Source organism: Pongo abelii, chromosome 1 (assembly GCF_028885655.2).
Source record: "Pongo abelii isolate AG06213 chromosome 1, NHGRI_mPonAbe1-v2.0_pri, whole genome shotgun sequence".
Classification (NCBI taxonomy): Eukaryota; Metazoa; Chordata; class Mammalia; order Primates; family Hominidae; genus Pongo; species Pongo abelii.
The window spans coordinates 125,894,829-125,918,553 of record NC_071985.2 but is presented as its reverse complement, the minus strand read 5'-3'; the positions used below and the strand labels follow the sequence as shown (position 1 = coordinate 125,918,553).

The following is a 23,725-nucleotide window of genomic DNA, read 5'->3' as shown; positions in this document are numbered from 1 at the left end:
ATTTTTAGTTCTACAGGAGGAAGAAACTTGCTGTTGAAAAGATCTAGCTATGTCAAAGAAGCAAAGGTCAAAGCATATGCAGAGACATTGCAAAAAGCCCCAGAGGGAAGCAAAAAAAGGACAGGGAGGCACAGCTGCAACACATTAAAAATAGGAACAGGGATTCTCTGGTCAGAAAATAACCACCTCCTGATGGAGTTAGACTCTTTCCAAAAAGCAACATTCTGGAATCATCCAGGAGATTTCTGCAGTACAGAATGGCCTACTAAAAACTAAAAGAATTGCAGATGAATTACAAAAATATATCAGAGAGCTGAGCAAACAAGTGATTCCATGGAACAAGCAGAATGAGCCTCTGTTATGTCTCTGCAAGAGTCTGAACTGTATCTGAATTAAACCAATACAAGAACCACCTTCTTGGAAGGGAAAAAAAAAAACTTGCCATGAAAGAAAATCTCCTGAAATCTGTTCAGAAGATGGAAGATTAAGCTAATGATTTGTGTGTGTGTGTGTGTGTGTTAGAAATCCACAGAACAGTAACTGCAAGAGAATTCCAGAACCCCCAAGCTCAGCTCAGTGGAAGGTAAGCAATTGGACAAAGCCATCTAAACCCAAAGCAATGGCTCGATGGAGTTCACCAAGGAGGATCTTGCTCTGATCTAAATATGCAGTGGAAATCTGATGTGATCTAGTGAGTCACTCAACCCCTATCTTCAATGCCTGTGACTCCTATCTTCACTCAATCTTGGAACGAACTTACTGTGTTCAATAGGCATCCTCTTAGACTCTCATGTCTGACTGATTAGTCTCCAAACCGAGCAAGTGTTCTGACATTATGGAGGGGGAGCAGGGACAAGAGATAGCAGTGACCAATAGCTGGGTAGTACCCATGTGACTTTGAGCCACAAAAGGTTGGAAAATGCTTGAAATTTGGGGTGCTACTTTCAAAACTTTTCTCACCATCACTGCAGAGTGTAGTCAAGATGTTGTTTTAATAAAATCAGAAAGCCTTTGATGAGTCATATAAAGGTTTATGCATGTCCTTTATATGACTTAAACCTTAATCAACTGGATTTGCAGACTGCCATCCATGTCTACCAGAACAAAAACCTCCAATGCTTTATGGCACATTAAGGATTGACATTTTAAACTATTTCTAGAATTTGAGTGGCAATTTACCAGATTTTTTTTTCCAAAATAATAACTTCTACCACGATGCCTAGCTAAAGACTGATTAATTTGCCTCTTACTGGGCTTTTGGAGACGTGCTTGTCTCCAGCTTCTGAGGTTGAAGGTAACTTTCATCTTGACCAGTGTCAGTTAAGTAATTTTTATTCTTCAGGTGCTTCCTGACCATTAGACTGTCTGACTCTCCAGTGTGAGATTGACCTCATTTTTTGGTTCTAAGAGGGTCTTCCATCAGGGCGCACTGGCCTCGGTAACATGGCCCCTGATAATGGGGCTTTATTCAAAACCTTATTGAATTAATAGAGGCATCCTTCAAAGGAAATTCACATATGAAGATTGTTGCTAGAAGCTTACTTATCAAAGAAGTAAAATAACACAGGATATCAAATAATCTACAGTGGGTTTACTCATCACTGATTATTATGATCTGGTGTCTCACATTTGTTAGATTAAAGAACACACTAATTTCAGTAGCACTATTCTCAGCTTAGTAATTTTCTTTTTGTTATTATTTTCTAGGAAAAAAGCAAATGTATCTTTGAGTCAAGAATACAACTTTTTATACTACTGAAATTCAGTAGAAGAAATAAGTGCCAGACTTCCTAACCTAAATGTTTTCTTAAGCTGCATAAAAAAGATAGGCTTTTATTTTTTGACAACAATAAAAGAAGCGAAAGAAAGTAATGTTCAATTTGTTTCCAGCTGAGTGATAACCTCATGATGGTGTGTAATCCTGCCATATATATTGATACTTCTCTATTGTCTCACATGGTGGTGAAAACTATTTTGGCTTCTGTTTGTTTTTATTGAACTAAGTAACCATGAAAAACCAAATCCATCATTAAAACTTTTTAATTTTAATTTTTAGTAACATAGTTTATATAAATGTATGTACTGCTAAAAATATTTTAACATTTGATCATTTAATTGAATCTTCTACATTTCCATTACAAATGGTAACAGTCCATATTTCTGTTCTCTCAAATCTGTTTTATACCATGGAACTGGTATGTGGAATGAAGTTTGTTTTGAAAGGTAGAGAGGAAAAACAAAAATTATTGGAAACTTAGGGGCTACGGTAGATTCATGTCAACAGTGGAACTTGTCCTACTCTGCCTTGCACAGGACACTCTAATCAGTGATAATGGTGTTCCCCTGAGAACCAGGTACTATTTACTTAACTAACAAACAAAGGCACAGAAAATTTCTAAAGAGCATTGGCAAACTAGAGTAATTGGATGATGATCAACATAATGAGCAATGATTAAAGATGCTGAGAACATTATGTAGAAAAAGAAGAAAGAGAGATTATGCTTAATGAGATGATCTTCAAAATCCCCCTTTTTTCCCCAGGGCTGCTGCACCTCATCCACTAAAACCAAATCCTGGGAAAGATTTCTATGAGATGGTTTCTGTCATTCTTCCTAAACTGGGAGCTAAGTGATTAATATAGAGGAAAACCCACAGATAAACATATCTCTGCAAATGCGAATAAATACTAAACTGCTGGTAACCAACATCCCCACCCTTTAGCACTTCAGTCAAAGGCGCACTTCAAACAGAAGAATCTGAACCACAAATTTAGCCAAACAGTCTCTACTACCTTCAGAAAGGCTTCCAGAAGTTATTTTCCTCCCAGACCTCCTAGATTTCTAATTTCTCTATTCCTGCTAGGGGGGACACTACTACCCAATCTAGGAGTATCTTGGAAGATTCAAGTGGGAAACCATTCAGATCTGTCTCTTCCCCTCAGAGCATCAACATTTTAATGTCTCTACACAATGAAGGATTCACAAGGAAAGTCTCAAATCCCATAGCATTGCTTACAAGCAGCATGACAACAAGGATGAAGCCAGAGAGGCACCTATGGTACAAAATTTTAAAAGGTATTTATTCTCAAGTTCATACTATGAGGCTTTTTGTGTTCTGATCCTTCCCAGTCTCATCTCTTAGAATCCAGGCCTCACATACTATACGTATCCAAGTTTACTTAACAACTTTGTGGTTCCTAAATGACTATCAGAAACACCCTCCTCCCTTTATCTAAATCCTACTCTTCCTACAGCTGGCAAATTTGGGAAGAATTTCTGGAACACACTGCCTACACACAAAATTGAATTAGGAATCCTTACCCTCAGTATAACATTTATCACACAATATTTTTATATATATATATATTTTAAAGCAAATTTACTGAATCATAACTTACATTAAAATATGAGCCATGCATTTTAAGCAAACATAGTATATCTCTTCATTAATTTAGATATTTAATTTCTTTCAGCCATTTTATGTCATTTCCAGTATATAGTTCTTATATATATTTAATTAAATTTATTACTAGATGTTACACATTTTATGTCAATTTTACAACACATTCACATAGTACTTTTTAATTTAATCTTTTGCTTTTTCTTATATGCTTATTTATCCTTTTTTAATTGACAAGAAATAATTGTACATATTCATGGTGTACATAGTGATATTTCAATACATATAATGTGTAGTGATTAGATCAAAATAATTACCATATTCATCGTCTCAAATATTTATCATTTCTTTGTGTTGGGAATGTTCACTATCCTCCTAGCTATTTGAAAGTATATGTTATTGTTAACTATAGACATCCTACAGTGGTATAGAACATCAGAATTTATTCCTCCTACCTAGCTGTAATTTTGTATCTTTCAACAAATCTCTTTTTATCCCTCTCTTCCTCCACCCTTCCAAGCCTCTAGTATCTTCTGTTCTACTTTTTGCTTCTATGAGATCCACCTTTTTTAGCTTCCACATATGAGTGAGAACATGCAGTGTTTAACTTTATGTTACTGGCTTATTTTACTTAACATATGTCCTCCAGTTTCATCCACATTGCCATAAATGATAAGATTTTATTCTTTTTTTATGGCTGGATAATATTCCATGTGTACATATACAAAATTTTCTTTACCCATTCATCTGTTTTTGGACACCCAGGTTAATTCCATATTTTGGCTATAGTGAAAAGTGCTGTAATAAACATGGGGGTACAGATGTCTCTTCAATGTAATGATTTCTTTTCCTTTGGATAAATTTCCAATGGTAGGATTTCTAGATCACATGGTAGTTACATTTGCAGTTTTTCTGAGGAACTTCCATGCTGTTCTTTGTAGTGGCAATACTGGTTTACATTCCAACCAACAGTGTGTAAGTGTTCCCTTTTCTCCACAACCTCCTTAGTATTTTTTATTTTTGTATCTTGATAGTAGCCATCTTAACTGGAGTAAGACAATAGCTTATTATAGTTTTGATTTGCATTTTGCTGATGATTAGTAATGCTAAAAATTTTTTCTTGTATTTATTGTTCATTTATATGTCTTCTTTTGAGAAATGTCTGTTCAGATTATTTGGCCATTTTTAAATTAAGTTGTTTACTTTTTGCTGTTGAGATGTGTCAGTTCCTTGTATATTCTGGATATTAGTCCCTTGTTGGATGAGTAGTTTGTAAATATTTTATCCCACTCTGCAGGTTGTCTTGAAATGTTTATTGTTTTCTTTGCTGCACAGACCATTTCAGTTAGACATAACCATTTTTGTTTATTTTGGCTTTTGTTGCCTGAGCTTTTGAGGTCTTATTTATAAAATCTTTTCCCAGACCAATGTTCTGAACTATTTCCCTTTTTTATTTTAGTATTTCTATTGTTTCAAGTATTACATTTAGGTCTTTGATGCATTTTGAGTTGATTTCTGTATAGGGTGAGAGATGGGGGTCTAGTTTCATTTTTCTGCATATGGATATCCAGTTTTCCCAGCACCGTTTTATTGAAGAGATTGTTCTTCCTCAATGAAAGTTCTTATAACTTTCATAAAAAAATCAGTTGACTGTAAATATGTGGATTCATTTCTGGGTTCTCTATTTTGTTCCACTGGTCTATGTATCTGTTGTTATGCCAATACCATGCTGTTTTGGTTATTACAGCTTTGTAGTATATTTTGAGGTCAAGTAGTATGATACCTGCAGCTCTGTTCTTTTTGCTCAGGATTGCTTTGGTTATTTGGGGTATTTTGTTGTTCAATATAAATTTTGGGTTTATTTTCTGTTTCTATAAAGAATGTTATTGGCATTTTGATAAGGATTGCATTGAATCTGTAGATTGCTTTAGGTAGTATTGTTATTTTAACAATATTAATTCTTTCAATTCATGAACATGGGATGTCTTTCCATTTGTTAGTTCCCTCTTCAATGTCTCTTTCTCTTTTTTTTTTTTTTTTTGAGACAGAGTCTCCCTGTTTCACCCAGGCTGGAGTGCAGTAGCATGATCTCAGCAAACTGCAATCTCCGCCTCCCAAGTTCAAATGATTCTCCTGCCTTAGCCTCCCGAGTAGCTGGGATTACAGGCACCACCATCACGCCTGGCTAATTTTTTTTTTTTTTTTTTTTTGTAATTTCAGTAGAGACAGGGTTTTACTAGGTTGGCCAGGCTGGTCTTGAACTCCTGACCACAAGTGATCCACCTGCCTCAGCCTCCCAAAGTGCTGGGATTACAGGTGTGAGCCACTGCTCCCAGCCTCTTCAATTTCTTTCATCAGTGTTTTGTAGTTTTCCTTGTAAAGGTCTTTCACCTCCTCGATTAAATTTATTCCTAGGTACTATACTTTTATAGCTGCTATGAATGTGATTGCCTTCTTGACTCTTTTTCAGCTAGTTTGTTGTTAATGTATTAAAAACACTACTGATTTTGTATATTAATTTCGTGCACTGCCACTTTACTGAATTCACGTATCAGTTCTAACAGTTTTTTGGTAGAGTCTTCAGGTTTTTCTATACATACTATCATGTTGTCTTCAGGGAAAATATAATTTCCTCCTTTCCAATTTGGATGTGTTTTACTTTTTCTCTTGCCTAATTTCTTAGCTATGACTTCCATTACTATGTTGAAAAGGATTGGTGAGAGTGGGGATCCTTGTTTTATTTTCCTTCCAGTTGGAGGAAAACCTGAAAACTTTCCATGCAGTAGGATGTTAGCTGAACAGAATGTGTCATATATGGTCTTTATTATGTTAAGATATTTTCCTTCTATGCCTAATTCATTTGGAATTTTTATCATGAAGAGATGTTGAATTTTATCAAAAGCTTTTTCTTCACATATTGAGAAAATTATATAATTTTTGTCCCTCATTCTATTGATGTAATATATGATGTTAATGGATCCATGGGTCTAATTGATCTATATGTATCCCTATTGATCATAGTGTATTATTTTTTGATGTGTTGTTGGATTCAGTTTGCTAGTATTTTGTTGAGAATTTTTTTTCTGTATTCATCACTGATATTAGCCTGTAGTTTCTTTTTTTAAATTGTGTCCTTGTCTGGCTTTGGTATCAGGGTTATGCTGGCCTTGTAGATGGCAATTTTATTTTTTAAATTATTTATTGCTAATATAGAGAAATATAATAGCTTTTTCTATATTGATTTAGTATCTTGTGATCTTGCTAAATTCACTTTTTAGTCCTACTTGTTTTTTTATAGATTCTTAGGATCTTCTATATGCATAATCATGTCATTGACAAAGACACATTTACCTATTTATTTCCAAACATATGTCTCTTATTTCTCTTACTTTTCTTATTACACTGGCTTGAACTTCCATTAAAATGTAGACGAGGAACATGAGAGAAATTGTAATCTTTTTTCCCAACCTTAGAGCTATTAAATATGATGTCAGATGAAGGTTTTGGATATACTCTTTTTCAGTTTGAATAAGTTTTTATTTATTCCTGTCCTCTTAATAGCTCTTTAAATTATTTAGTACTGAGTTTTGTTAAATTAGTTTTCTTTGCATATTGAAATTATTATATAGTTTAACTCCTTTGTTGTATTAATATGACAAAATACATTGATTGATACTCAAATTATAAAACAACTTTGCATTCCAGAGATAAATCTTATTTACTAATGATGTATTACATTTTGTGTTTATTGCTGGATTTAATTATGATAATATTTTGTTAAGGATTTTGCATTTGTATTCATAAAGTATATTCATGTGTAATTTTACATGCATTCTGTAATGCCAGTACCATAAAATGAGTTTGGAATTATTTCTCCTTTCAGTATTTGTGAATTTTCAAACAATAGCTAGTATTTCTTTTTTTAAATGATTGTCTAGAGTTCACAAGCAAAGCTATTCTGGATTGTATTTTTCTTCATGGGAAAGTTTTTAATTATATATTTAATTTCTTTCATATATATGGCTATAAAAATTTTCCTTCTTAATTCAATTTTTGTAATTTGTACCATTCATGAAATGTATCTATCCTATCTAAAGTAATCAATTTCTTGGCATTTATCCATATCATATTATAACATTCCCCCTTTTAATGCCTGTAGAGTCTGCAGCAATACTTCTGTCATTTTTGAAATTGGTAACTTGTGTCTTTTTTTTTTCCTGTTCAGTGTAGCTTGATTGCCATTTTTTGATAATTTCAAGGAAAAATATTTTTATTTAAGTTTTTCTACTGCATTTTGATCTTTTTATTGCTTTCTGCCTTATTAATACCTTGTAATTATTACCATCTAATTATTTTATTGTACTAATTTATCTTTATTGTTTTTATTATTATTTTCTACTTTCTTTGAGTATAATTTTTGGTAGCATTTAAGAAACAAGCTTAGACTTTACTTTAGACACTTTTTTCTAAAATATGCATGTAAGAGAATAAATTTCTCTTCATGTACACCTAAATTTTGATATGTTATGTTTTTCATTGTCACTCAATTAGAAATGTTTTCTAAATCTTCATGTAATTTCTACTTGACCTGTGGGCACTTTGACCTGTCTAGTCTAGTTGGTTGATGTTTGTTGATATGTGTTTTTCTTCTACCAGTTACTGAGAGAAGATTCTAGAAATTTATAGCTATAATTGTCAATTTGTCTATATCTCTTTCAGTTGTGCTAGTTTTTCTTTCATGTATATTAGACTACTTGATATTTGTCCCACATATCAATGAGACCTTTTATGACAGTTTGGTTTCTTTCTCTATGTGTTTCAATTCAAGTAATTTCTATTAATATATCTTTAAGATTTGTGTTAGTCTGTTCTCACTCTGCTATAAGGAAATACCTGAAATGAAATAATTTATTTTAAAAAAAGATTTTAAATTTGCTCACAGTTCTGCCAGCTATACAGGAAGCATGGCTGGGAAGGTCTCAGGAAACTGTCAATCATAACAGAAGGGAAATCAGGCATGTCTTACATGGGCAAAGCAGGAGAAAAGAGAGAGAAGGGGAAGTGCTACACACTTTTAAACAACCAGATCTTGTTAAGAACTCACGATCATGAGAAAAGCAAGGGGGAAATTCACCCCCCACCATGATGCAATCACCTCCCATCAGGTCCCTCCTCCAACACTAAGGATTACAATTAGACATGAGATTTGGGCAGAGACACAAATCCAAACCATATCAAGATTATTAATTATTTCCTCCACAGTTTCTAATCTACTATTAACACAACTCATTAAAATTTTCACTTCATTTATTGCATTTACAATTCTTAATCATTTCATTATGCTTCAGAGTTTCAGTTTGTAGCTTAATTATGTTTATGTTTTCCTTTAAATTTTTTCATACATTTTTAATCACCATCTTAAAGTCATTGTCTGATAATTCTATCATTTGCCATTTCTGCATCTGTTTCCATTGACAGATTTTTCTCCTTGTAATGGGACACATTTTTCTGCTTTTTCTCTTGTTTTTAAATCAAATTCTGGATAATGTACATTTTGTGTTTATAAATTGTTGAAATTTTTTTAAAATATAAAGAATGTTGGATTTCCAATGTTGGGTGCATTTATATTTATAATTATTATGTTCTTTTAATAAACATCATATCACCTAAATATGTAAAGCAAATATTAAAAGAATTAACAGGAGAACTAGACAGTAATACAATAACAGTAAATGACTTTAATACTCCAATTTCAACACCAGAGATATCATCCAGACAGAAAATCAATAAATAGTGGACTTGAATAACAGTATAGGCCAAATAGATCTAACTGATATATATATACATACATATATAAACATATATATACACACATATATACATACATATATACACACATATATACATATATACACACACATACACACACACACACACATATATATAGAACATCCCATCCAATAACAGTGAAATACGCATTCTTTTAAAGCATACAAAAAACATTCTTCAGGATAGATCATATGTTAAGCCACAAAACAAATCTTCACAAATGTAACAGTCATCTCAAATATCTTTACTAATCATATTGGTAAAATCTAGAAATCAGTAACAGGAGGGATTTTGGAAAATAGACTAAAATGTGAAAATTAAAAACAACACACTCTTGAACAACCGTTGCATCGAAGAAAAAAATTTGTTGTTGTTGTTGTTGTTGTTGAGACAGAGTGTCCCTCTGTCGCCCAGGCTGGAGTGCAGTGGCTTGATCTCTGCTCACTGCAACTTCCACCTCCTGTGTTCAAGCAATTCTCCTGCCTCAGCCTCCTGAGTAGCTGGGATTATAGGCGTGTGCCACAACGCCCGGCTAATTTATTTTTTTGTATTTTTAGTAGAGACGGGATTTCAGCATGTTGGTCAGGCTGGTCTCAAACTCCTGACCTTGAGATCCACTCATCTCGGCCTCACAAAGTGCTGCAATTACAGGCGTGAGCCACCACTCCCAGCCAAAAAAAAAAAAAAAAAAATCTAAAAGGAAATTAAAAAGAAGTATCTTCAGAAAAACAAAAGTGGAAATTACAACATACTAAAACTTAGGGAATGCAACTAAAGGAGTACTAACGTGGAAGTTTCTAGCAATAAAAGCCTACATTAAGAAAAAATTACTTCAAATAACTCAACTTCACACCTCAAGGAACTAGAAAAAGAAAAGTAAATATTCCAAGGGCAGAAGAAGGGAGGAAATAATAAAAATAAGAGTAAACATAGATAAAATAATAGACTAGAAAAGCAATAGAAAAGGTCAATGAACCTAAAAATTTGGTTGAAAATATAAATAAAATTGGCAAGCATTCAGTTTTGCTAGCCAAGAAAAAAAGAGGGAACTCAAATAAAATTATAAATGAAAGGTGAACCATTATAATTAATATCACAGAAATACAAAGGATCACAAGAGATTATTATGAACAATTATAATAATTATACACCAACAAATTGGATAACATAGAGAAAAATAATAAATTCCTGGAAATACACAGTCTACCAAGATTGAATCATAAAGAAAATAAAAATCTGAACAGACCAATAACAAATAGAGTTATTGAATCAGTAATCAAAAGCCACCCAACAACAACAACAAAGCTCAGGACTAGATGACTTCATTGGTGAATTCTACTAAGCATTTAAAGAAGAATTAATGCCAATCCTTCAAACCGTTCCAAAAAGTTGAAGAGAACAGAACACTGCCAAACTAATTTTAGGAGTCCAGAATTACCCTCATACCGAATCCAGATAGGGACACTAAGAAAAGAAAGTTACAGGCCAATATATCTGATGAACATAGATGCAAAAACCCTCAACAAAAATTACTAGCAAACCAAATGCGATTCACATTAAAAAGATCATACATCATGATCAAGATTCATCCTTAGGATGTGAAAATAATTCAACTTGTGCAAATTAATAAATGTGATACACCACATTAACAAAATGAATAATAAAACTTATTATGTTAATAGATGCAGAAAAAGCATTTGACAAAATTCAACCTCCTTTCATAATAAAACCTCACAACAAATTAAATAGAGAAGAAATATACCTCAACACAATAAAGGCCATATTTAGCAAACCTATAGCAAACTTATACTCAATGTTGAAAAGTTAAAAACTTTTACTATAACATCAGAACATAGAAAAGGATTCTCACTTTCGCCACTTGTATTTAAAATAGTACTAGAAGTCTTGGCCAGAGCAATTAGACAATAAAAATAAATAAAACGTATTCAAATTGGAAGAGAACAAGTAAAATTGTCTCTACAGATGACATAATCTCATATATAGAAAACCCTGAAGACTTCACCAAAAAAATTTTAGAATGAATAAAGTACTTTGGTAAATTTTTAGGATACAAAATCAACACACAAAAATTACCTTGGTTTCTATACACTAAAAAATATGTATTCAAAAAAGAAATTAAGAAAACAATTCAATTTACAATAACACCAAAAAGAATAAAATACTTAGAAATAAATTTAAACGAAGAGGTGAAAGATCTGTACACTGAAAAGACATTGAGGAAAGAAATTAAAGACACAAATAAATGAAAATATATCTTCTTTTCATGGATTGGAAGAATAATTTTGTAAAAATGTATATATTACCCAAAGTGATCTACAGATTCAATGCAATCTCTATAAAAATTCCAATGACATTTTTCATAGAAATAGAAAAAAATATTAAAATTTATATGGAACCACAAAAGACCCTGAATAGCCAAAGCAAGCATGAGCAAGAACAAAGCTGAAGGCATCACACTCCCTGATTTCAAACTATATTACAAAGCTATAGTAATCAAAACAACATGGTACTGACATAAAAACAGATACATAGACCAATGGAGCAGAGCAAAGAATCCAGACATATACCCATACATACATGTTCAACTAATCTTTGACATGAGTGCCAAGATTACAATGGGAAGATAGTCTCTTTAATAAATGTTGTTGGGAAAATTGGATATTAACATGAAAAAGAATGAAATTGGAGCCTTGTCTTACACCATATACAAAAATTAGCTCCAAATGGATTAAAGACTTAAATGTAAGATTCAAAATATAAAACTTCTTGAAGAAAACAGAAATAGAAAACTCCTTGAATTTTTAATGCATTGATTTTTTTATATATGACAACAAAAGCAAAAATAAACAAATGGAAATATATCAAACTAAAATGCACCTGTATAGCAAAGAATAAAATTCAAAACAATGAAAAGACAACCTATGAAATGAACTAAAATATTTCAAAATTGTATATTTGATAAGGGTTAAATGAGGAATTGACACAATTGCAAAAAAACAAAAAACAAAAAAAAAACCTATTCTTAAAAATAGGCAAAGAACCTGAACAAACCTTTTTTTTCAAAGACATAAAAATGTTGAGCATATACATGAAAAGGTGCTCAGTATCACTAACCATCAGGAAAATGCAAATCAAAACCCCAACGAGATATCACTTCACATCTGTTAGGAAGGTTATTATCAAAAACATAAGAGACAACAAGTGTTAATGAAAATGTAGAGTAAAGGTAAATCTTGTACACTGTTGGTGGAAATGTAAACTAGTAGAAGAATTATAGAAAACAGTATGAAGTTTCTGCAAAACTTTAAAAATAAAACTACTGTATGATCTAGCAATTCTATTTCTAGGTATATATCCAAAGGAAATGAAATCAGTATCTTGAAAAGATAAATGCACATTCAAATTCATTGTAGTATTATTCACAATAGCCAAGATATTGAAACAATCTAAGTTTCCATTAATGGGTGAATAGATAAAGAAAACAGTATGTATTTACATATGTATAAATAAATAAATACACACATATACAAAAAATGGAATATTATCCAGCCATAAGAAAGAAGGAAATCCTGACATTTGTGACCTGGAGGATATTATGCTAAATGAAATAAGCCACACACAGAAAGAGAAATATTGCACAATCTCACCTATATGTGGAATTAAACAAACTCAGAATCATAGAAGCAGAGAGTAGAATGGTGGTTGCCAAAGGCTGGTAGGGTTGGTGGGGGAGTTGGGAGAAATGGGGAGTATTGGTCAAAGTGTTAATACATTGTAAGATAAATACATTCTGAAGATATAAGATACAGAATGAGTGATAATGAAGGTGTTCATTAATTTTTTAAAAATAATGTTGGGCTTTGTTCTAACAGACACTTACATAACTTGCAGGCTGGCTTAATTATTTAGAGACCCCTTCATAAGCTTTTTTAAGGTGGGACTAGAGTAGATTTTCCTCTAAGCCTGCTTTAGCCCTACCACCATTCTGGGGTGTCTACTAAGTGCTCTGTGGTTCACCCTCCATTTTGCATGATTGGGACTCAAATGTCTCACAGAAATACATAAGCTCTGCAGATTGCTCGGCTTACAACTTCAAGTTTTTTTTGTTCTACATCATTGAGTTTTACTCTATGCATATGCAGGTTAGTAGTCAGCTAAAAACTCAAAGGCCTATACACATATTTCTAGGACTATTTTTCTATGTAGATTCCAGATTTCGACCACCTCAGATTCCTCAAACTCTAATCTCTGTCTCTTCAAGTCAGAGAGTCTACTATACTTTGCTTAGATTCCGCTTTCTCTACCACAGTACAGAAAATGCCTACAAAAAGAAAGCTGGGACAAACATAGGACTCACCTCATTTGTTTCCCTTCTCCAAAGGATCACATTGCTGAGATGCCAGCTGTCCAATGCCTGAAAAGAGCTGTTTAATATATCTGGTCCATTTTTCCAGTTATTTATGGCAGGAAGGCAAGTCTGGTACCAGTTGGCTAGAAGTGGGAGTCTATCACACTGTATTTTAATTGCTCATTTTTGTGTAGTAGGAATCTCAGTTTGAGCACAGGCTACATGCAGGGCTGAACTTCAGGCATGTTTGAGGTATTAGTTTTTCTCATTGTACTGTAACAAATTAACACAAATTTAGTAACTCTAAACAACACAAATTTATTCTCTTAGAATTCTGGAAGTCAGAAGTCTGAAATGAGTCTTGCAGGGCTAAAATCAAAGTGTTGGCAGCACAGTTCCTTCTGGAGGCTCTAGACAGAATCCTTTCCTTGTCTCTCCCAGCTTCTCAAGGCTGCCCACATTCTTTGGCTCACAGCCATGTCACTCCAATCTCTGCTTCTGTTGTGACATCACATTCTTCATACTTTCAAACTCCTACTTCCCTTTTATAAGGACACTGTGTTTACATTGGAACCACCTAGATAATCCAGGATAATTTACCCATCTCAAGAACCTAATTGCACATGCAAAGTCCTTTTGCCATATAAAATAACATATTCACCTGACAGTCAGGGCTTGGACATCTTTGAGGAACAATTTTTTAGCCTATTACATTTGGCAATCTGTGTAAAAATCACACAAGAATCTATTTATGTGAAGATTTTGGATTTTAAATTAAGCAGGAAGGGAGAAATTGTATGAATTGGCCATGGGAGTGAGCTAACAGAGAAGACTGTATTTGTCAGGTTCTCCACAGAAACAGAAACAATAGGATGGAGACAGAAGAATATGAGAGAAGAAAGTGAGCAAGAGAAAAAGATTTATTTTAAAAAATTAGTGCACATAATTTTAGAGGCTGGCAAGTTCAAAATATGCAGAGCAGCCTGGCAGCCTGGGAATTCCAGCAGGAGTTAATGCTGCAGGCTTAAGTTGAAGGCAGTTGGGAGGCAGAATGCTTTCCTCTTCTGAGGACCTCAGCCCTCAGTCTTTTATCTTAAGGTCTTCATCTGATTGGATGAGGCCAACCCACATTACGGAGAGTAATGTGATTTATTCAGTCTACTGATTTAAATCTCAAAAACACATTCAAATACATTGACAGTAACTTCTGGACTGCTGCTTGAACAGCAGCTGAGCACCATACGCTGAATTGTCTGTCCATCCACCGAATTACCTAAGGAAAGGAGTTGCTATAGACAGAAAGTAGAGTTATCTACATAAGAAATTTAAGACATATTTTCATAGAGTAAAGTATAACACTGACATGAGGAGTCTGAAGTGAATATAAAGTCATTTTGGTACCTTAAGCATTTGGAGGCCTTGAGAACATTGGGACATAAATTTTGGTGTGGACTTTCACATTCTTTTAGTAAGATGAATCTCTTTTAAATAGCTTATCTAACTAAGAATATCAATGAAAAGGAGCCCAGGTATGAGATAAAGCCAGTGCTGAGAGGTTGATTCCTGAACAGATGTGAAACAGCCCCTGAAAACTCTCAATTACTTGAGGGAGATTCTGAAAGTTCCTAGGTGTCCTTTGCAGATTGCAGGAAATAACAAAAAAAAAATATTAATATACTGTAAATATTAAAATGATCCAATCTATATCTGTACAGTGAAAATGCCTAAGAAAATTCAAGTTACTGTTATTTGTCCCACCATTAAGCAGGAAGCTATTTGATTATTGTCTGTTCTTACTCACCACTGTATCTTAGTGGTAATTCATAAATATGTGTTGAATGAATGAGTTAGTCAGTGAATTAGTAAGAAGAGAATAAGGTAAGAGAGAAGAAAATGAAAACAACTAAAGTCATTATAAATGGTGAGAAGTTTGATGGTAAGTTATATTCAGCTTTTGGTATACTCTCATATTTCCCAGCCTCACAATTATTGTCATGCAAGATGCCAAGGAACACATGGAAAATGGCACCACACACAAAGTGATATGCATCAGAGTTCTTGCATTTAAATATAAAAGCATAGAAAATCACTGTCGAATTCTAGCATGTCGGTGTGTCTGGTTGAAAGGGATAGCAGACTGAATCTTGTCATTATCTCCTGCTGTGCATCAGAAGCTATATACCCATTGTAGAGTCCGGTCACTTCTCAAGCATGTGGTTCTGGGAGCTTCCTTTAAGATAATAGCAGGTGTTTTGTTTTTAAGCACCAGGAAAAAAAACAATTTTAAATAGTTAAGTTGATGATACTTTTAAGAGAGAAACTGCATAGAAGAAAGTAAAGTGGTCCAATATCTTTGTTTGTGGGGATTATATATATTCAGGGAATTGAAAAATACAAGAAGACACAAAATGCATGTGACAGATAAGAGAGGAACCAGGAGAGTTCGTATAAGAAAAAATAGGAAGAGAAAGGGTTTTAAGAAGAAGGAGGAAGAAATGGAAAGGGTTGAATGCTGCAGAAAGATTAGAGAGGATGATGAATTAGAAATGTGTTTACTATTTAATCAAGAAAGTGTACTAACAGATAATGTAATGTCCCCAAGGAGATGGAAGGAGAATGATGTAAAGCAGGTAGAAAGGTTATCTTTGGACAAATCATAGGCAGGAGGAAGTGATGGAAGTCTGGGAATTAATGTATAAAGATCCCATTGAAGCAGGAAATTGATAGAGAAGGTAAAAGAACTTCACACTGGTAACTTGAAATAAAAGAATGAGAGAATATGCTGAAAGTGAAGAAGTTGCAAAGAAATCTGTTGAATCAGCTGTCATAATATGAAATGCTGTTATTAGAGCATGTCTTCTCAGATTCCAAGTCTGCTAATGAGAGTAGGCTGTGGCATAGTTTTAACTATGGGGTAGAAGTAAAGGAATACAGATTTCTAAAATATATCAGTAGGAGAAATTAATCGTAGGAGGTTCCACAGTGACATTTCAGGTTTTGGGATTGCCATCAAATGTATTCATTCATCCATCAATCCAATTCAGTACGTATTCACTGACTAGTTGAGTAGTTACTTCAAACCTAATGATATGTTAGAATGATGAGCAAAAGTAGACATAACCTCTAACCTTATAAGGCTTCTTTATGTGAAAGGGGAATGGGGGAACAGGATATTAATAATAATGGCATAAATGAATGTAAAACATTAACATTTATAAGTTCTTTAAGGAAATGTGAGAGTGATGTATGGGAAGATAAAGCCAGGGGTTTTGAAGAGTCAGAGAAATCATTTAATAAAAAGACTGTATCAATTCTCTGCCATTTCTTTCAGGAGACAGGAGCAGAGGAAATACTTTCTCATGAATTCTTTGAGACTAGTATTTCCATAATATCAAAACCAGACTAAGACAATGCAAGAAATAAAACTAGATAACAGTATCTCTCATGATAGACACATAGATAGATCCAAAAATCTTCACAAATTATTAGCAAATCAAATTCAATAATATGTAAACAGAATTATATATCATAATGAAGTGGAACTGATCCCAGGTATGAAACCTGGTTCAACATTCAAAAATTAGTTAATGTAATTTTATCACCTCAACAGGCTGAAGAAGTAAAACACGGGATCATATCAATAGATACAGAAAAAAATCAATTGACAAAATCCAACATCCATTCACAGTAAAAATTATCAGTAAATTAGGAAGAGAGGAAATCATCTTCAAATTGATTGAGAACATCTATAAAAAACCTATAGCTAACATCACACTTAATGGTGGCAAACTCAAAGCTTTCCCACTAAAATCAGGAACAAGGGAAGGATGTCCCATTTCCCTCTTATTCTTCAATACGCTATTGGAAGTTCTAGATAATTCAAAGAGTCAACAAGAAAAGAAAAGTGAAACAAGAAATAAAATTGTTCACAGATGACATGGTTATCCATGTAGAAAATCTGAAGGAATTTACAAAAATAGTAAATAAAACTAGAATCAATAAATGATTACAGTAAGGTTGCAGGATATAAGGTCAGTATGCAAAAGTCAACCACTTCCCTGTATACCAGCAATAAAAAAGTAGAATTTGAAATTAGGAAACAATGCTATTTATATTAATAGTGTCTAAAAAATAACATACAAGAAGCACATGAAAAAACTCTAAATCTCTTAATTATAAAACTAAATAAATGGAGAGAGAGCTCATATTTATAGATAGAAGACAATATTATCAACATGTCAGTTCTTCCCAGCTTATTTCTAGATTAAATGCAATCCCAATGAAAATTCACAGAAAGTTATTTTGTGGATATTGACAAATGCCCCTTAAGTTTATATGGAGAGGCAAAAGACCCTCCATAGCTAACAAAATATTGAAGGAGAACAAATTTGGAGGACTAATACAACTGGATTTCAAGACTTACTATAGAGCTACAGTAATCAAGGCAGTGTGATATTGGAGAATCGATTAATTGATCTATGGAATAAAAAAAGAAAGCCCAGAAATGGACTCAAATAAATATAATCAGCTAATCTTTGACAAAGGGTTAAAGGCAATACAATGGAGAAAAAAGTATTTTCAACAAATGGAAATGGAACAATTAAGAAGCCACATGCAAAAAAAAAAAAAAAAGAGAGGGAGAATTTAGACACAGATCTTATGACCTTCTCAAAAACTCAAAATGGATTGCAGATCTTAATATAATATGCAGAACTATAAATTCCAAAAAGATAACATAGGAGAAAATGTAGATGTCACTGATTTTGATGATGACTTTGTAGATACAATGCCAAAGGCACAATCTGTGGAAGAATGGTAAACTGGACTTCATTAAAATTAAAATGTTCTGCTCTGTGAGAGGCAGTCAAGATAATAAAAAATTCAAAAAAATGAGCTACAGACTAGGAGAAAATATTGCAGAAGACACATCTATTGGACAAAGGACTTGTCAAAAATATTCAAAGAACTCTTAAAACTCAACGAGAAGGGAAAAAAAAACACTGATTTTAAAAAAAAGACTTAACAGGCTGGGTGCAGTAGCTCATGTTTGTAATCCCAGGACTTTGAGAGGCCAAGGAAGCAGAATCTCTTGAGCTCAGGAGTTTGAGACCCACCTGGGCAAAATAGTGCATCCTTGTCTCTACTAAAAATCAAAAATTTAGCCAGGCATGGTGGCATGTGCCTGCAGTCCCAGCTACTGAGGAGGCTGTGGTGAGAGGATCACTTACGCCTAGGAAGATCGCTTGATAACCAGGAGGTCAAGGCTGTGGTAAGCTGTGATTACACCACTGCACTCCAGCCTGGGCAATAGAGCAAAATTCTGTCTCAAAAAAATTATATATATATTATATATATATAAATATAATATATATATTACATATATAATATATAGTATATATTATATATATAAATATTATATATATTACATATATAATATATACTATATATAATATAGTATATATTATATATAAATATAATATATATATTACATATATAATATATAGTATATATTATATATAAATATAATATATATATTACATATATAATATATAGTATATATTATATATAAAAATAAATATATATAATATATAAAAATTATATAAATATATAATATATATAAAATTCTGCTCTGTGAGAGGCAGAATTATATAAAAATCATATATTTATAAAATATATATATAAAATATATATTACATATATATGGTGGGTATATATATATATACCTTAACAGACATCACCAGAGCAGCTATGCAGATGGCAAATAAGCATATGAAAAGATGTTCCACATCATTTGTTATCAGGAAAATGTAAATTGAAACAAGAATAAGATACCACTACACATCTATTAGAATGACCAAAACCCAGAAACACTGACAACACCAAATGCTAGTGAGGATGAGGAGCATCAGGAACTGTCATTCATTGCTGGTAAGAATGCAAATGGTACAGCCACTTGGGAAGGCAGGTTGGCAGTTTCTTATAAAACTAAACATATTCTTACCACATAATCCAGCAATTGCACTACTTGATATGTACTTGAAGGAGTTGAAAAAGTATGTCCACACAAAAACCTGCACTTTATAGCAGGTTTATTTATAATTGCCAAAACTTAGAAGCAACCCCAAATATCCTTCATTAATCCAACCAGAGAAATATAAGTTAGGACTAAAAATTGATCTATCTAGCTGTGGAAAGACAAGAAGTAAGCTTTAAATATATATTACCACATGAAAGAAGCCAATCTGAAAGGCTACATATGTATGATTCCAACTATACAACATGCTGAAAAGGCAAAACTATGAAGGTAGCAAAAAGATCAGTGGTTGATAGGATTTTAGGGAATGTAGAAAGGTTACTTCAGGCAGTGAAACTACTCTGTATGATACATTTGTGCAGACCCATAGGATATACAACACCAAGAATGAATCCTAATGGAAAATATGTGTGCTGAGTGATAATGATATGTCAACGTTGGTCATCAGTTGTAACAAATGCACCACTCTGGTTGGGAATGTTGATAACAGGGGAGGCTATCTATGTGTAGGGACAGAGGATATATGGAAAATGTCTCAATTTTGTTATGAACCTAAAGCTACTCTAAAATAATAAAATATATCAAATAAATTTTCTAAAAATGTTATTGGGGACTTCTTACATGATGAGGCTATAGAGGTAGATAGGAGTCAAATCAGTCCAGGTCATAGGGAAATTTTGTCATAAATCAGAAGATAACAAATAGAAACTAGCTTGATCAGATTTACATTTTTGAAAAGGTCATTCTGTCTGCAATGTGAAGATTAATGTGGAGGGGGTGCCACAATAAATGGAATTTAGACCAATGGAAAAGTTATTGCAGGAAAGAGGTGATTGTAAATTAGAAAAGGTAGTGATGACAAGAAGAGTAAGTGCATAAGAGATATTTAGAAGCAAAGTCAAAAATCTTGTTGATGCATTGAACATTTCATATGTGACCCTCACTTGATTAGTAGACAAGTTGATGATTATTACATCTGTGTGTGTATGGATGCTATAGTCATATTTACATGCTAACAAACTACTACCAATAAATTACAGCATGAATTTTCCTCAACGTTAAGAAGAGATGCAATGTTCATAATGAGGAAGAAGTTTTCTGATTTTCTAAATAGGTAGGTATCAGGGTATTATTTGAATTTGACAACAAAATTCACAGATTATGTAACTTGCTTTGCACTGTCATTGAGTCTGCAAGCTAGTGAACAATGTGATCATTTATTCTAAAAGGAATAAGCACCCAACCAAATCAGAGAGCTGAGTAATGGCTCCAGTAATATTCTCATCAGAACTCATTCTGGCATCAAACTAAGTTCCCCAGACAAATTACTAAGTTTTACACATAAATTTTTTCTTCTCCATATTTCTCTCAGCCAAAGCTTTATTCCAACTTACTTTAAATTTCTTTCCTGTTTTTCTTTTCTTCCATAAAATAAATGCCAGTACTTTCACCTCAAAGTGACTTCTCCATTTTATTGTCTTTTAAGAAATTCTCCTCATCTCCAATAGTCTATTTTGGTACTGAGAATGAAGTTAGGAAAAAAAAAATCATTTTAGATTTTAAGCTCTCCGAGAGAACTTTGCCTACCTTTTTTCTCCACAATATCGCTGAAACGTATTCTAATGCTGGGGATATTATCAGTATTTAATAAATTATTGTTGAATAAATAATAAATAAATTACTGAATGAAGTTAACATAAGTGTCATTTTCTCATATCAACCTTCCCCAATCCCTTATAATAGGTCATGTCCCCTATTAATCACCTTTTAGTCCCCATTCTTCTCCTTCACGGCACCACTCACCTTTGTAATTAAGTTATAAACTGGGTAATTGGTTGTTTAATTTATATTTTCTAGCATACTTTGAGCTCCATGAGAGCAGGTACCACTCTGCCCCTATTCGCTGATATCTGCTCTGTGCTTAAAACTGACTGAAACACAGAAATTGTGAAATGAATATTTGTTGTAAATTAATACATAGTAAACAATGTAATTAAGGGATATGAAAAATCTTAGATGAGAGAAGAAATTTGCAGCTTCAGATTCATGTCTATTTTTCAGTTGAGGAAATGGAGACCCAGAGAAGTTAAGTGACTTGCTCAGTGTTTCATAGATAATAAGTTGTCAGAGCTGTATTTTAATCACAGTTCCCTCCAACTCCATAGCCTGTGCTTTGAAATGGAAACACAGTGCCACGCTGCACCATTTAAGCAATGATATATTCATTTAAAGCACCAGAGATCACATTTTAGGGAGAGAAAAAGTTTGTAGTATGAGATGAATCAATCAGCCATATGGAAGGAAGAAAAAAAGAGCAGGCTAAAAAGCTTTCTTTCACTTTGTACAATATGAATTGTCACAGGAATCAAATTTGGCACATACTGTAAAGCCAAGAAAAAAATTATCCCACATTGGATGTAAAATGTGACTTGCATTTTATCTATGTTTTTGAAATTCGGAAAGGATACCAGAAGACTTGTGGAGCTGAGGGCATGATGTTTTGATGATAGGCTTTTTATGCACTTATCCCCAGGCAGCTAGAGGAGGACCTGAAAAATTGAAGCCGACCTCAGACATAATGAATACATTAAATGATGAAGCGTCTGGTCAGGGTCAGGCAGCCTCCTTGAAGAGAATAGATGTGTTTCAGGACACTGAGTCTCCAGACAGAGGCAGGGGCAAGGAAATGGCCTATCAGGACATAAAACATTTACATCTGTTCTTCTTCTGTCACTTCTCTTTGAGGTTGTTTCCCTTGCCTTCAGCAACATTGCAGGTTCACAACCAGATTCTTATGCCTGCTAATTAGAAGAGAGGTCTAACAGCAGCGATCAAGTCTCCACCTGCAACTGGCACCTAATTCTAACAACATCAAATAGATGATGGAAATTACAGATCATTAATTATTAACTCTATCTAACCGCCACATTCAAGTTCCACAGATTGTCACTTCCCATATGGCTGTGCAGTCCAGGGTCTGCACTGTGGAATCCTTAGTACCCAACCTTCTAACAGGTCCTTATCACAGAATTTCACATATCAAGGGCATTTTCGATTTCCAAGTAGAACACACAGCCCACGCACTAATCCTCTTTAAAAAAAATCTGTCTCAAAATCTCATCTAGCCTGTGTCACAATCCCGTGATTGGGAGTCACCACCTCATGAGGCAACCTCATTCTGTTTTTAGGATAGGTAAAATCGCTAGAAAAATCTTCCGTGGTTAAACCAAAATTGAGTTCTTTGTGGCTTCTGCTGCTGTGGCTTCCTCTGCTCTACAGAATTTCATCAATTCTTCATCTACATTGTATGCCATGTTGTAAAAAACATGGCATCCAAAAAAGAGTTCTGGAATCTTACAAACATGAGCTCAAGTGTTAATTCTGGACATAAGAAACATTTATTATTTCTCAAACTCAATTTCCTCACTTATACAATAAGGATAACACCTCATGGAATTGCTGCTATACTTACATGAGTTAAATGCTATCTAGTGCCAATGGCTAAACTTGAATGGTAAAGAGCATGAACTCTGGAACCAGGCTGCTTGGTTTGAACCTCGGCCCCTAACACTTACTAGCTGTGTGACCTTGGGAAAGCTACTGAAACTCTCTTGTCTCCTTTTTATCATATTTACAATAGCTATAAGGAAAGTAACATGTCTTATCTCAGAGGGTTGTTTGGAAGATTCATAAGTTAATATGTTAGGTCCAGTTTTAATCAGGGTAAGCTAACTGCTGTATCAAAGGAAAAGCCCCAAATCCTAGAGCCTTATGACAAAAAAGACTTATTTCTTGTTGTTGTCACTATAAAACTGGACAATTCAAGGATACAGTCTCCTTCTACCTGGGAGCATCATTGTCCCACAGGACCTTGGCATCTTCCACTGTATTCTCTGTTTTCGATACAGGTAATCACAACACAGAAGAGTGAAGAAGGACACAGGCTCTTAGCTACCATGGCCTAAAACTGTCCCACACCTCTTCAACTCACATGCTACTGTCCAGAACCAGTCATCAGTCATGTGCAACGCTCACACATAAAAGCCCTGGAAAATGAAGGCCAGTGATTTGCCTAGGAAAAATAGTAAGTAGAT

At 33.6% G+C, this 23,725-nt stretch overlaps 1 long non-coding RNA gene across 1 annotated transcript; it reads left to right on the top strand.

Annotated features, from left to right (window-relative positions):
• The first annotated feature begins 570 nt into the window (after nucleotides 1-570).
• On the top strand, nucleotides 571-20,745 carry LOC112132815 (uncharacterized). The gene is made up of 3 exons (XR_002914540.2): nucleotides 571-691; nucleotides 2,542-3,074; nucleotides 20,672-20,745. It is a non-coding gene; the product is annotated as an uncharacterized LOC112132815 (long non-coding RNA).
• Nucleotides 20,746-23,725: the final 2,980 nt, after the last annotated feature.